Here is a 13837-nt window from a genome sequence, read left to right as displayed (position 1 = left end):
TTTGTCAAGAATGAATAATTAAAATATTGCTCAAGCCTTTCAACAGACACCAAATGCTATTTGAGAAAGCTGGTATCAGTCTGCAGACCAGATGTGCTTAAAAACCCATCCTCACATAGAAGAAGTCTGTACACTCCGCTGTCATAAGTTGTTCATTCAAAGTGCTCTCTAAAGATGTCACTTGGGTTAGCATCTGTACTGCCAGAGAGATCACCTGCTGCAACACTTTCAGATATGATGACAGTCAAACAATTGCACTTAATCATTTATGAGACTATAATATGTCAGTGAGGATTAGCTTCTGCGCTCATTCAGGCAAATGAAGAAAATAGTTTTTTTTCCACCAGCCTCCCCCCTCCCCAAACCAGGATTCCTAACAAAGTTAGACCATAAAATGCAAAAATGCTGGTGGACAAAAAACTATTAAAATATCTTATTTTTATTCAGGGTTATTGACTGCCAGCAATGTGTAGATTCTCGCTAGTATTCAATGTTTTCAGGACATGTTCCCGTATCCTCCAACTCTTGGTGGGAATGATGACATGAAAGATTGTACATTTATTAAAAGCAGGATGAAGCGCTGTTTGTGGGAGTGGAGGACGGTACCATTATTTTAGATAATGATAACTTTTGGATAATGGCTCAGAAAACTTTTAAATGTCCATAACATTCATCTGATTATCAGACTTTTTTCCTAGAAAAATACTTAGGATTACAATAAGATTCCATTCAAGGAGTGTTTATCATATTACTGTGGAAACAAAATATTGGAAACAATTTTAGAAACCCGACCACAAGGGAGGAATTTTTAAAAAGTGTACACATACCGGAAAAGTATAGCGTAGTTAAAACTGTAAAATTATAGGAGTACATTTATTGTTATAGTTAGAGGCTCATGAGTAACACCCTTCCTTAAAAATTATGTACCTAAATATACAGAGAAATATTTGGGATATAGATACACTAAAATATTGATGTCAACGAGGATTAGAATTGATTTTCTTTTTTCTTATCTACACATCCCATCTTTTCAATAATGAACAGGTTTGTTATTTTATAACAGTCATTTTACGAAAATGTGAGGGTGGGGAGGTAGGAAAATGAAGGACTACAATATTTATGTGTGTGGGAATACACTCTCTTGTTCCATTATGTGAAATTAGTGTCTGTTCTTTACTTTCTCTCTATATATCGTAAAAGCTGTATGTGACGTGCCTTTCATATGGTAGGAAACAGCCTTGCTGCTCCCAGCACCTGTCTTTCCATTCTAAGCACCCATCCCGCTGATCAACAGTATCATCTTGGGGCTTCTGGTCATTCAGCTCTCTTGACTTCTGTCAAAAGAACTAACATCTCAATAGATGCAAACACATAAATACACAGCCACTCAGCCTAGAACAATGCAGCAGAGCTACCCCGGCTGCACACTAGGTGCAGGGGACAAGCCCATGGGAAAATCTCCTTCTGTTCTCTTTCCAGCTCAAGTCATGAGACGTTGAGAGATATCCGTTCTCATGTCAGAAGAGAGTCCCTGGTCCACTTCAAATAAACCAATTTTTAAAAAATCTAGAATCTGAAATATTCCAAAGGTTTACTGTTGATTTTTGTTTGATACACACAAAGGGAAACAATTTCCCTTCCTTGAAGCCTCTTTCCAGGAGCCTTAATGATTGGCTGCCAAATTTAGCCTTGGCTCCATCTCCACCATGTCTATTATTCCTCCACGCTATTGATGTGAGGCCAAATCTCATCCCTATTTAAAGCGCCCAAGAGCAGATGTCTTGATGAAAGGGGGGTGATGGTGAATCTACATTGAAAAGATCCAGGAAAACATGCTATAATGAATGGAAGCACACAGTTTCATGACTTAAGGTATTAAAAGTACATTCTCAGGAAAGAACCAATAGACTTAATCACATCATATGAAAAATCAAAGGCAGAAGAGGGAATTGTAGAGAAGGCAGTCAAGAAATCAGCTGCTTATCAGAATGACTGGGGGCATTTGTTTTGTTTCAAATACTGCTGCCTGCACAAGAATGTCCTTGGCAGCACTACTCGTAATAGCCAACATCTGGAAACAAACCACTGACAGTACAATGGATAAAGAAATAATAAATTGAGGTCTATCCACACAATGGAATATTATACACTGTTAAAAAGGGATGAACTACAGCTGCATACAATTATAATGAATCTTACAAACACAATATTGAAAGAGGCCAGACACAAAAGAGATTTCATTTGTATAAAAGTTGACAATCAGGCAAAACTAATCCATGGCATTAGAAGTGAAGACAGTGGTTGCCTCAGTTAGACAGTGACTGAACAGGGGCTTAAGATGGGATTTTGGGTGCTGCTAAATGGAAACAGTGTCAGACTTTACTTTTTTGGGCTCCAAAATCACTGCAGATGGTGATTGTAGCCATGAAATTAAAAGACGCTTACTCTTTGGAAGGAAAATTATGACCAACCTAGATAGCATATTGAAAAGCGGAGACATTACTTTGCCAACGAAGGTCTGTCTAGTCAAGGCTATGGTTTTTCCAGTGGTCATGTATGGATGTGAGGTTGGACTGTGAAGAAGGCTGAGCGCCGAAGAATTGATGCTTTTGAACTGTGGTGTTGGAGAAGACTCTTGAGAGTCCCTTGGACTGCAAGGAGATCCAACCAGTCCATTCTGAAGGAGATCAGCCCTGGGATTTCTTTGGAGGGAATGATGCTAAAGCTGAAACTCCATTACTTTGGCTACCTCATGCGAAAAGCTGACTCATTGGAAAAGACTGATGCTGGGAGGGATTGGGGGCAGGAGGAGAAGGGGACGACAGAGGATGAAATGGCTGGATGGCACCACTGACTCGATGGATGTGAGTCTGAGTGAACTCCGGGAGTTGGTGATGGACAGGGAGGCCTGGTGTGCTGCGATTCATGGGGTCGCAAAGAGTCAGACACGACTGAGCGACTGAACTGAACTGAACTGAATTCCTTAAGTTATATAGTTATGATTCATGTATTTTTGTTTAAACAAGATACAGTTCAATAAAAAAGTTTAAAACTCAGATTCCTGGGCCCTAACATGAATAACTAAGACTACAGGTTATAAAATTCCTGGGAGTATTCAATGTATAGCAAAGGTTGAGAATCATTGGACCAGATGATCTGCTTCTGATATTGTGCCAGTCTCTACTGGTCCATGAACCAACTGTTAAATTTTCAGGACTTTTGCAAGCCTGTTAAGATAGGGTCAGTACTGAATATTAATTATATAAAGTTTCAATTAAATAAATTATATTAAAACAAAGGTAACTAAATACTCAAAACTTACCGCTTTGTGTTTATTCTACTATATTTTACTACTACCTGTATTTTGAAGTTTGTTGCTGTTGTTCAGTCCCTAAGTCGTGTTAGACTCTTTGTGACCCCATGGACTGCAGCGTGCCAGGCTTCCCTGTCCTTCACAATCCCCCAGAGTTTGCTCAAACTCATGTCTGTTAAGTCAGTGATGGCAGCCAACAATCTCATCCTCTGTTGCTCACTTCTCCTCTTGCCCTCAATTTTTCCCAGCATCAGGGTCTTTTCCAATGAGTCAGCTTTTTGCATCAGGTGGCCAAAGTATATTTTGGGGTTATTTATTCCAGTTTTCTCTGTATAATGGAAATACTATATGACCATGTGCTACTGTGGGCTTCCCCGCTGGTTTAGCAGTAAAGAATTCGCCTGAGCTGCAAGAGATGTGGGTTCAATCCCTGGATCAGAAAGATCCCCTGGAGGAGGATATGGCAACCCACTCCAGTATTCTTGCCTGGGAAAGCCCATGGACAGATGAGCCTGGCAGGCTATGATCCATGGAGTCACAAATGAGTTGACACGACTTAGTAACTAAACAACAACGATGTGCTACTCTGCCATCTCTTTCCAACTCCACACTCAGTCACAGTGGTGGTTTCAAATTGGCCATGGTGGAAGTATTTACACCAGTGAAACGGGCAACCACTCCACATCAGGTCTTGCTTTACTTTTCTGTCACCGTGACGTAAGAAAATGACTTTAAAATGCTAATAATGCAGATTAAACTTAAAAGGGTGTAATGTATATAGCTGTTATATTATGAATAATCCATTTAAGGAAATATCCTTACAGTATTTAAAAGCTATTATTTGGCTCAGCAAAGAAGTCATTCATATCTTTGATGAATGAATACAGTCTGACATATACCTTTGTTACTCCAGTTTTGTCGTATTCATTAACATAAGGAAAAATACTGGCCAACATTTACATGGGAATTGCGCTCATCAACTGTACCATAGGTAGACCATGGATAGATGAGTTCTCAAAACCAGTGTTTTATGAGACCCAATTAGCTAAACGGAGTTTACAACAGAGAGTATTCTTTATTATTATTTATAAATAGTATGCTACACCCATTCTTTATGTCAGCAAAATTTATAATCAACTTATGTTTGCACATAAATGCACTCTTTTTCTCTTCCAGAGTGCAGGTTGATTTACCAGCACAAACCTTTCACGTTTAAGATTCTATGACTCAATATAATTTAAGAAAGAAGAAAACAAAATAAGATGGGAGCCTCCAAGGAAGGAGTTTCAGCATAAGATAATGACTATACTTTACAAAGTACAGTATATTTCCCTACTTAAAATATGATCCTCAGACCAGTAGCACTGGCATCAGTGAGGTACCCCTGGGAAACGCATAATCTTAGGCCTCACTCTAGAACTTCTGAATCAGAATCTGCATTTTATTAAGATGCCCAGGTGATTTTTATGCACATTAAATTTTGGGAAGCATTGCTTTAACAATAAACTCCCTGCTATGAAGGGAAACTCACATAACTGGTTTGAGACTAGTAGCAATCTAGCAGTTGGTGATCTCTAAGCAGCTCATACCGAATGAAGGACAGCACTGGGGAAAACACCTAATGGCTAACCCTACACTTGAAGAGTGAAGAACAGGGAATCCTGGTGTGCTACAGTCCATGGGGTCACAAAGAGTCTGACACGACTTAGTGACTCAATAACTAACCTGAAGAGGACATATGTCTTGCAACACACATTTGTCCAACACTGAAAAGGGAAACTGAGCCACTAGGAAAGTAAAGGCTATTCTAGGCCACTTGGATGATTCATTTTAGAAAAGGGGGAAAAAGTACAAGTAAGAAAAAAAATCTTATCAGGAGCTTTCCTCCATGGATATATAATAAGAACTGTTGCCAAAGACTTGGATCCAAAAACCCAAAACAGGGCAGCAAGTGCCACATGACAAAGTGTGGCAGCTGGAGAGAGGAGTGTGATGAAACATTTCCCAGAGATGTAATTTAGGCCACGGTAGCTATCAAGTGCTGAGGGTGAAAGGGGGACATTGCAGTGCTCATGTTTTTCCCATCAACATATCAGTTAGCAACCTGCGACAGAGAGAAAAGACGGTCAATGCCCAGGAAAGATTCACTACTACAGTTAATTGAAATGATGGGAGGAAAGTCTCACTTGTTTTGAAATTGAAAGCAAAAATGTTTTACTGGCAACACTTATCTCCGAAAATATTTTAGTTATTTGGCTGAAAACACAGTAGCTGCTTTCAGATGCAAAGGTCTACATGGAAAACACCTTAGTAGATAAAAAAAAATGTCTGAAAGGACATGAGAGCCAGGTATCTCCCAGAGGAGCTTGAGGCAGAAACTGAAGCAGTAAAGTAATTCATGCAAACCTCAGCAACCCTAGAGTATGAAGAAGACAAATTTAATTGTGACCAGGCTACTGGTACTCAGGGACACAACTGGGCCCGTTTTCACCCAAGAAAAAAGGTCATTATAATGATCCCTTGCAGTGTCAGACTTCAGATGACTCCAGAACATTTAGCAGCAAAATGATATGGATGCCCTAATGTGTTGTAACATTTTCTCTTGACATACTTTAGCAAGGCTAAGAAGAAAACTCACCCTTGTTGAACACCTGTTTTTTGTGTGTTTTTTAATCATTTATTTGTTTGGCTGTACCAGGTCTGAGTTGTGGCATGTGGGATCTTTACTTGCAGCCTGTGAACTCTTAGTTGCAGCCTGTGAAACCTAGTTCCCTGACCAGGGATAGAACTGGTAGACCTTGCATTGGGGGAGCACGGAGTCTTAGCCACTGGACCATCAGGGAAGACCCCCTAATACCTGTTTTACATGTGTGATTTCATAGCATTCTCATAATCCTCTGATGGAGGTGATTTTGTCTCCATTTTACAGATGAGCAAAATGAGCTCCAAAGAAATATGTCACCCACGTCCCATGATTAATAAAAAGCCAGAAATGCATAGACAAAATTAAAAATCTCCATAGTTGATGAAAACAGGCATCTCAACAAAAACAGCTTGAAAGGGATCAGAGTATGGGGTAGTTAAGTTTTGAATACAAGGAGACTGGTCTGTATTGGTGTCCGTGAAGATAGGAAAGGTCTCTCCTAGGACCCACCATACTTTTACACTGCTGGAATCCCCTTGTAACCCATTTCTGGATGTATGTTAGGTTTCAGATATATTTCAAATTTGATAGCTGCAATTTTGGCTAAGTTGGAGGCTTTAGAAAGTGTGCCATGTTTCAGGCAGTGTTACATAAAAGAACTGAGCCCTGGACTGGGCTTTGGAAACCTGGGTTCAGCCCCAGCTGCGTCACTTACGAACTGGAAGAGTGGGTGAGCTGCACTGCTTCTCTGGATGGTAGATTGTTTAAGAACCTCTCTGGTTCAGGATTCAACCTCCATGACTCAACTGTTTACTAGTGTGACTTCCATCAAAATATATTAGAGATGCCCTGAAGAATTAACAATCTGTACAGGCAACGCTGCTGTGTGGTTCAAGCTACCAAACACAAAACAAGACACATACAATTAAAAAAAGAACCCTACAAGAATAATTACTTCTTTTACAATCTGCAAGAATAACCTGGAACTGAATATTTTAAAGTGCTTCCCCCCCATTATATACTTAAATCAAATATATATTCAGATTATTAGATCTCGGTACAAATCCAAGCTCTACTTCCAATTAGTTCTCGACTTAATATACCTGAGTTTCCTTTTTGCTTCTATAAAATTGGAATTTATAAATAATAGTATCTGTAGTACAATCAAGTGTCTGGCGTCTAGAAGCAGCATGATGGAAGTACTGGTTATTGTTTTTTCAGCAGTCCTTAGGGGTCTGGACTAGGTTGGGTGACAAACAGTTCCACGGAAATTTCTCCACAGAGGGATGGAGACTGAGATTGTAACCCCATTAGCACTGGGGACTTGCCATTAACCTGTGTCTATGCAATAAATAACGTCAGGTGCAGAGAGGAGAAATGTAATCACACTTGTGGACCTGAAGGCATCCATCTGGTTTCCTTCTTTGTAAAACTTTCTAATTCATCCTTAGTTGATTAAACCTTATCAGACATGTTGATGTGCTTGATGGGACAGCTGCTGGCAGTATCTGAGGGCAGGTGTGTCCTGGGACATCAAAGAGTGGCTGTCATACTCACATTTTAGTGTCTTTATTTGCCCATTTCTCAGTTTCTGTCCAATGTGTACGAGGAACAAAAGATTCTAGGAGGAGGTGACTTCACTTTGTTTATAAATTCCAGCCTCCCCCAACGCCCCAAAAAAACCCTAAACAATTTTTATTCTGACATATCAATAACCTGTCCATACACATCCCATCTGTTTGGGTGACTGCCTCTTGCCTTTCCAGGCAAAGCTCTCCTTTTCTCCTCCCCTCCCCCATGAATCACACACTCCCACCCCCTTCCCCTTTCTATATACACCTCACTTTTTGTGACTTATCTTTCCTTCCCTCTCCAAATTTTGTTTCGGTGTCGAGATGTTGGTGGGGAGCCTGGGTAGAGAAAAGAAGATGAAAACAAGAACCAGATTCAAATAATCTGTACTCTTTGAACCCTATTAGGTGAAGCCAGAGTAAGGCCTTCAAAGAATGAGACTGAGCTGCCTGTTTTCTTAAAGGAAAAAGGAAGACCAATAAGAAGAGTAAAGAAAAAAAAAAATTCCTGTTTTCTACAGGTACATTTCTTGAGTGAAAAACAGCAGAATTTCATGTATTTCCAGGTGTGTTTTGAGAGAGGTCAAGCATAGTAATCAAAGCCTCTGAAGTTCAAAAAAGCGAACAAATGGTTGCTAATTAAATTACTCTTAGAGATACCATACTCATTCTAAGGCCTCTTTTGGTGCTAACATTATATGATTCAGAGTATAATTTTACTCTTTAAGCAATTATAGGTTTATAGTTGTTATATGGATAATTTACAACATACCATTGTCACAGCTAAGCAAATATCAGTTGATAATGAGGTCTTAACCTATAAGGGGGCTTCCCAGTCTAATAGAGCTATTATGATCTATTTCGTAATGATACATTATATAACAACTTTTATAGGACAAAGCTGTTATAGGACAGCTTATAATAATCCTTTAAACACTTAAAAGTATCTTTTAACTAATTAAGCTTTTAGGGTTATTAGCTTGGGTTGGGGGTATCAGTACATTAAAAAAGAAGATACAGTAAGGTTTTCTTTGGTAATTTATTCCCATTTTACTTTTTATTATCCCTTTATATAATACTCTCTGAGAAGGATTAACAACTTACCCATTATTCTACAAAAAGTAAGGGTGGAGGAAGAAAGAGGGGAAAAGAGAAGGTTGTCAACCCTGGCAAAAATGGAAAACGTCCTGTTTAACCTTTAAATATTGGCCATTTTCAGGACTTACATTGGCATTTATTTACTAGGTATCCAAATATATCTATGTGGCACATTTCAGACAAACTGAGGTTGCAGAAGGAATCCAGTACTCTTAAGCACCAGGTCATGTTGTAATGCTTTCTTAGTGATGCTGTGAAGATTCAGACAGCTTACAATTTTGTTTCAATGCTTTTCAAGCAATAACACCTCAAGTTTGAGATACTGTAATTTAGCAGTTCTAGATGAATGCATAATCTCTCCCTGTTGGTTTGAAATTCTACACTCTATCTTTCTCTAAACTCTTACCCTTTTATTATCTATCTAGACAAAAATGTGCTTGGAAAATTTTCCCTATCCATACATGGAATTGCAAAGTAGTCCCACAGGATAGAAAACGGTGAATTTGTGAATGTACCATTGACCCTCAGTTCAGGCATGCATTATCTTGATTTATGTTCTCACTTTTCCTGCATGATTGTTTAATATCTTGTCTTTTAAAATCTATTTGTAAGATCCTTAAAACTGGAGACCCCCATAGTAAAAATCTTAAATTTTTGACAGGGCCATGCCATAAAGTACACACAAATACTTAATATTTTGCTGTTTTACTTAAAGAGAATGGAATTTATACTTTTGTAACACCTTTGTCATTGAATTTTACTACATAAGCTATAATTACCAAGTTATCTTAGGCAAGTCACTTAAACTTCTTTGGTCCCAGTTTCTCTATTGGACAAGATTTTTCCAACTAGAGAATTTAGGTTTTGGATTAAGACATAACTTTAAAAAATATAATTTCTTCCATTTACTAGAAGCAGGAACTGAACCTATTACCTGACCTCTCTGAACTTTCAATTCCTCACCTTGTCCTCTGGAGACCAAGAGAAGTGTTACACCTCACAGGAATATTTTTTTTTTTTTTTTTGCAGAATGAGAACGTAAGTGTAAGGAATGCAGCATATTACCTGAATTTTGATTCAAGCTCAAAAATATCAGTCATTAGTGTATCAATTTTCTTTCTGCTCTAGACTGCTAAGATTAGGACAGATATAAAATTGCAATGATCAAGCATGCAAATCCCCTGTATCTTCAGCTTTTCCTGGCATGACTTGGGTCCCCAACATGAAAGAGAAAAGTCTTATAAAGAACAAACTGATTCAAGGCCCATTTTAGTGCTATTTTTACTCACAGAGTAAATAAAATAATTTTAATAATCATGGAAATTGTGATATTCGTAACTGAGTCAATAAAAAAAAAAATATGACAAAGACAACTCATTCTAAGACAAATGACCAAGTAAGTTGTTCTGAAATGCATGCTCAGAATCAGACAGAATATGTCAGCAATCTATGGTCACGGGTTTGCACAAAGACACTGACCTGGCTTGCTGGAAGTGAAGAACAGAACCCCCTGCTCACAGCTGGACTTACCTACACAAAAGAGAGAAGTGCCTTATAAAGTATTGCTCTGTAATACTTGCTCGCTTGGAGCACATGGGGCGCCACTGACATTTTGAACATGCATTGTTTTCCTCTCTACCCCACCCACCAAAGAGCAGAACCTGCTTTATTTTTTCCAAGTGTCAGTGTTAAAATGGCATTTCTTGGGGCCATATACATCCTGAAATAGCTAGGTGAACTTTTTGTAGCATTTCTGAAAATATATTTCTGAGCATTTGGCAATGATACTAAAAAAAAAAAAAGCAGTTAGCCACAAAACCATGAATAGAAACAAGGAAAACCTTTCAGGGATTTTACAATACAGAAGGAAAGGAAATGGATCTACTATTCCTCCAAAATAGCATTTTTAGGCCATATTATCATAAGTCCAAATGATTCTGTTGTTTTTTTCTATTTGATTGTATTTGCATAGCTAATAAGCTATGCTGTTGTACCAACATCAAACTGCCTGTGTTTCTGTTTCTACCTCTGTAACCACATACAACCCTATGTACTTAAAGTCACACTACTTTCTAAATTTGGTTGAACAGTGTGCAAGCTTAGAATACTATGATTGCATTGCTTCCTAATGATTTTTCAAAGTCTTCCACACTGTGAAGAACAAGTTAAATTCCTTTCCCACTAACAAGTCCAAATGCTATCCAAGAATCTCAGAGAAAACTTACTTGAATAATAATTTGCTGCCTACTCCACCTGTGGAGTGGTATGCAGACATTATTTATATCGAAAAGAGCTTGTGTTTCTCTTTCAGCAAACAGTGACTCTCTCAGGCGTCCACAGAGTTATCAGAAATGAAATATAATTTCAAATTTCTGAAGAGTGTTTTAAAACAAACTTATCAGCGTTTTGTTATAAAGCCTAGCTGTTTGCTGAAATCAAACACAGCCTATTGGCTATTTATATCTGCTGATAGTGAGAACACAGTTACACAGAGATGAAAACTACTGGTAACATACTTTTGCAGTTTAGAGGGGATATGCTGTACAGTGTAAATACGCAGCACTGCTCCCATGGGTGCTGGGGGAGCCCCAAACTAGTGAAACCTCTAGTTGAGAATCTGGCTGGGGTTCAACAAAGCTTCGGGAACAGCACAGGCTGGGGAGAGGGAGTTCAAAGTCAAAGAGCCTCTTCTCCTCTTCCTAGGTCTGAGCGCCTTTGTGTGTATATTAATCTTCATGCATTCCCCCCACCCCCCAGCAAATGTGTACAGTCAGCTAGAAAGGCACAGCTTGTGTGCTGACGTGCAAAGCCAAGTCAAAACCCTGCGCTTGGCACTCCCTTCTAACTTTCTGGCTTGTCCAAGTCTAAATATTGACATTGCTCCTCAGTTGAGATGTTTGATACTGCTGAGGGTAGAAACGGCAGAACTAACAGCAGGATCAAATGATACATTCTTACGTCGTTGAGCCTTCCTTCCACTTCTTTTTTTGTCGAGGGGGTTGGATTCCCTTGTCTGCACAGCTTCCTCCCACCCCACCCTTCCACCCCACCCTGTTTTTCTCCCCAAAACCTGAGCACGCAGAGACTAGGTAAGGTGTTTTGCAAGCCCCTCAAGGCAGTTCCTACTGTTGCCACAGCAACTCACAACAGACTCCATAGACACCGGGCTGGGGGTGGGGAGCGCCAAACTGTGGGCTGACCGGTCAACTCTTGGGGGTGCAAGCGCCAAAGGGGTTAGTGTCTCCCCCTGTGCGGTTCCTCTGGCTCCCCACCACCTTCGAAGGAAAGAGCCTTGTGGTCGGCGCGGCACGTCCCCCACCCCCTCCCTGGCGCAGCCCTCCTTCTAAGGGTGCCCTGTTGTGCATTTTCTCAGCTCCAAGTTAGGGGTGCGGCTGTGCAGGCGCTCCTAGAAATCGCTTCTGCTGGCCTCTGATGGGAGGGTTCCCGGCCTCGCAGAGAAGGCGAGGGCGGCTCCCAGGGCAGCTCGGTCCCACGACTCTTGCTCGGGACGCGGCCGGCCGCGTGGCGCGGCCCGGGGCCCCCATAGGCCACCCGCCGGGGCCGGGGCGGGGTGGGGTGGGGGGGGCTCCGCGGCGGCTGCTCGGAGAAGTTTCACAGCATAGCGCACTCACGACACAGAACCTACCCTGAAGCCGAGCGAGACGCGAGCTCTCTCCGCCTTCAAGGGCTGGGGGAGCTGGGGTGGGGGGTGGTCCCCGCCACTCAGCAGCAGCCACGACTGCGCGCGGTCGCGGGTGTGCCGGGCCCCTGCGCGCGGCGCGCCGCCCGCCGCCCAACTTTGCACAAAGGCAGCATGGCTCTGCCTCGCCTCTTGGGCTCGCCCCGCGCCGCGGCGGCAGCTCTTCCCGGTGCCGGACCAGAGGGGCTCGCCCCTTTCCGTCCCCCAGCCCTCCCCCTTTCCTCCCGCCCCCGCCCGGCTCCCAGGCTGGCCGGCCGGGCGGAATGGAGAGCGCTCGGCACCCAGCTCCGCCGCGGTGGCGACCGCCGCTTGCTCTGTGACGTTAGCAGCCTTCGCGGCTATTTATATCCGCACGATTGGATTTCATTCATGAAACCCGGGCCTGGTGTGTCTGTGCGCTAGGGTGCGGGTTGCAAGAGGTGCCTTCGTTTTTACGCAGACCCTGGGGGTGGAGGTGGGTGGAGGTGGGTGGGGGCGGGCTCGGAGGTGGCCTGCCGGGGGCTAACGTGTGCCGAGCCTGGGAGACCCCAGCCCTGCTTGCTAGTGGCCGGGAGGGGAGGGGCAGAGCGAGCTGTAGCCCCCGCCCTCCCCACGTCCTCTGTCCCCAGCACCCCACCCATTCGCATACAACTGCTGGCCCTTTGTCCCAGGCTCTGGAAAAGTAAGTTGGGCCACTAACCGGCTGGGCAGCATGGCTCTCTTCCCCCCAGGAGCTGACCGGCCGCGGACTCCAAGGGAGGACATTGGCTTTTGTTTCAAAACCGAGCCCAGCTGCTGACTAAGAGCTGCGTTAGCCCAGCCTCCTCCTCCCCTGGGCGCTGCACGTGCTGCCCGGCTCGACTTCCTCTGTGACTTGGCTCGTGGGGACCCCGCAAGGGGCGTAAGGTCGCACCGGCTGCCCCGGACCCGAGTAAGGAGGAGATTTACAACCTTCTACAAATGGCTGAGTGAGGAAGTGATATTGACTTCTGACCGCTTGTGGGTTGTCAGAATTCTTGGATACCCTGCTGAACTTCTTACTCTTCCAGGCTGTGAGCTCTGAGGACGGACCAGGGGCAGCTTTCATGCGTGCACATAAAAGATGTCTATTTCCTACAGAATGTCAGGTGATCTGTGAAGCTCTAAGGAGGTGACAATGAACACAACCAACCCGGTGCTGGTCCCCAGGGCACTTTCTTTCAGTCAGCTATTAAAATTAGTGTGTTTTAAACCATCTTATTCCCATCCTCTAAAGAAGCAATTAGGGGGTAAAGGTATTGATGTGTGCAGCTAAGGTTAAAGGGTTTATTCATTCGTGCTGTGCTGCGCTCAATCGTGTCAGACTCTTTGCTACCCCATGGACTGTAGCCAGCCAGGCTCCTCTGTCCTTGGAATTTTTCAGGCAAGAATACTGGAGTGGGTTGCCATTTCCTACTCCAGGGGAATTTCCTGACCCAGGGATCGAACCTGAATCTCTTGCATTTCCTATGTTTCCTGTGTCTCCTGCATTGGCAGGCGGATTCTTTACCACT

The 13837-nt window shown here is 42.5% G+C and overlaps 1 protein-coding gene across 2 annotated transcripts in view; it reads right to left on the bottom strand.

Annotated features, from left to right (window-relative positions):
* The window catches only part of RHOBTB1 (Rho related BTB domain containing 1), a 77278-nt gene extending 64789 nt beyond the window's left edge, over nt 1-12489 (bottom strand). Inside the window, exons 1-2 of one of the 2 annotated variants that reach the window (XM_052639476.1) lie at nt 12273-12489; nt 10106-10156 (exon numbers count right to left, since the gene is read on the bottom strand). The gene's annotated coding sequence lies outside the window, so the exon portion shown is untranslated. The remainder of the gene's footprint in view (nt 1-10105; nt 10157-12272) is intronic. The other variant, XM_052639477.1, reaches the window with a different exon arrangement.
* Nucleotides 12490-13837: the final 1348 nt, after the last annotated feature.

This window comes from Budorcas taxicolor, chromosome 5 (assembly GCF_023091745.1).
Source record: "Budorcas taxicolor isolate Tak-1 chromosome 5, Takin1.1, whole genome shotgun sequence".
NCBI lineage: Eukaryota > Metazoa > Chordata > Mammalia > Artiodactyla > Bovidae > Budorcas > Budorcas taxicolor.
Note: the sequence above shows the minus strand (reverse complement) of the source record. Positions and strands in the feature narration are given on the sequence as shown.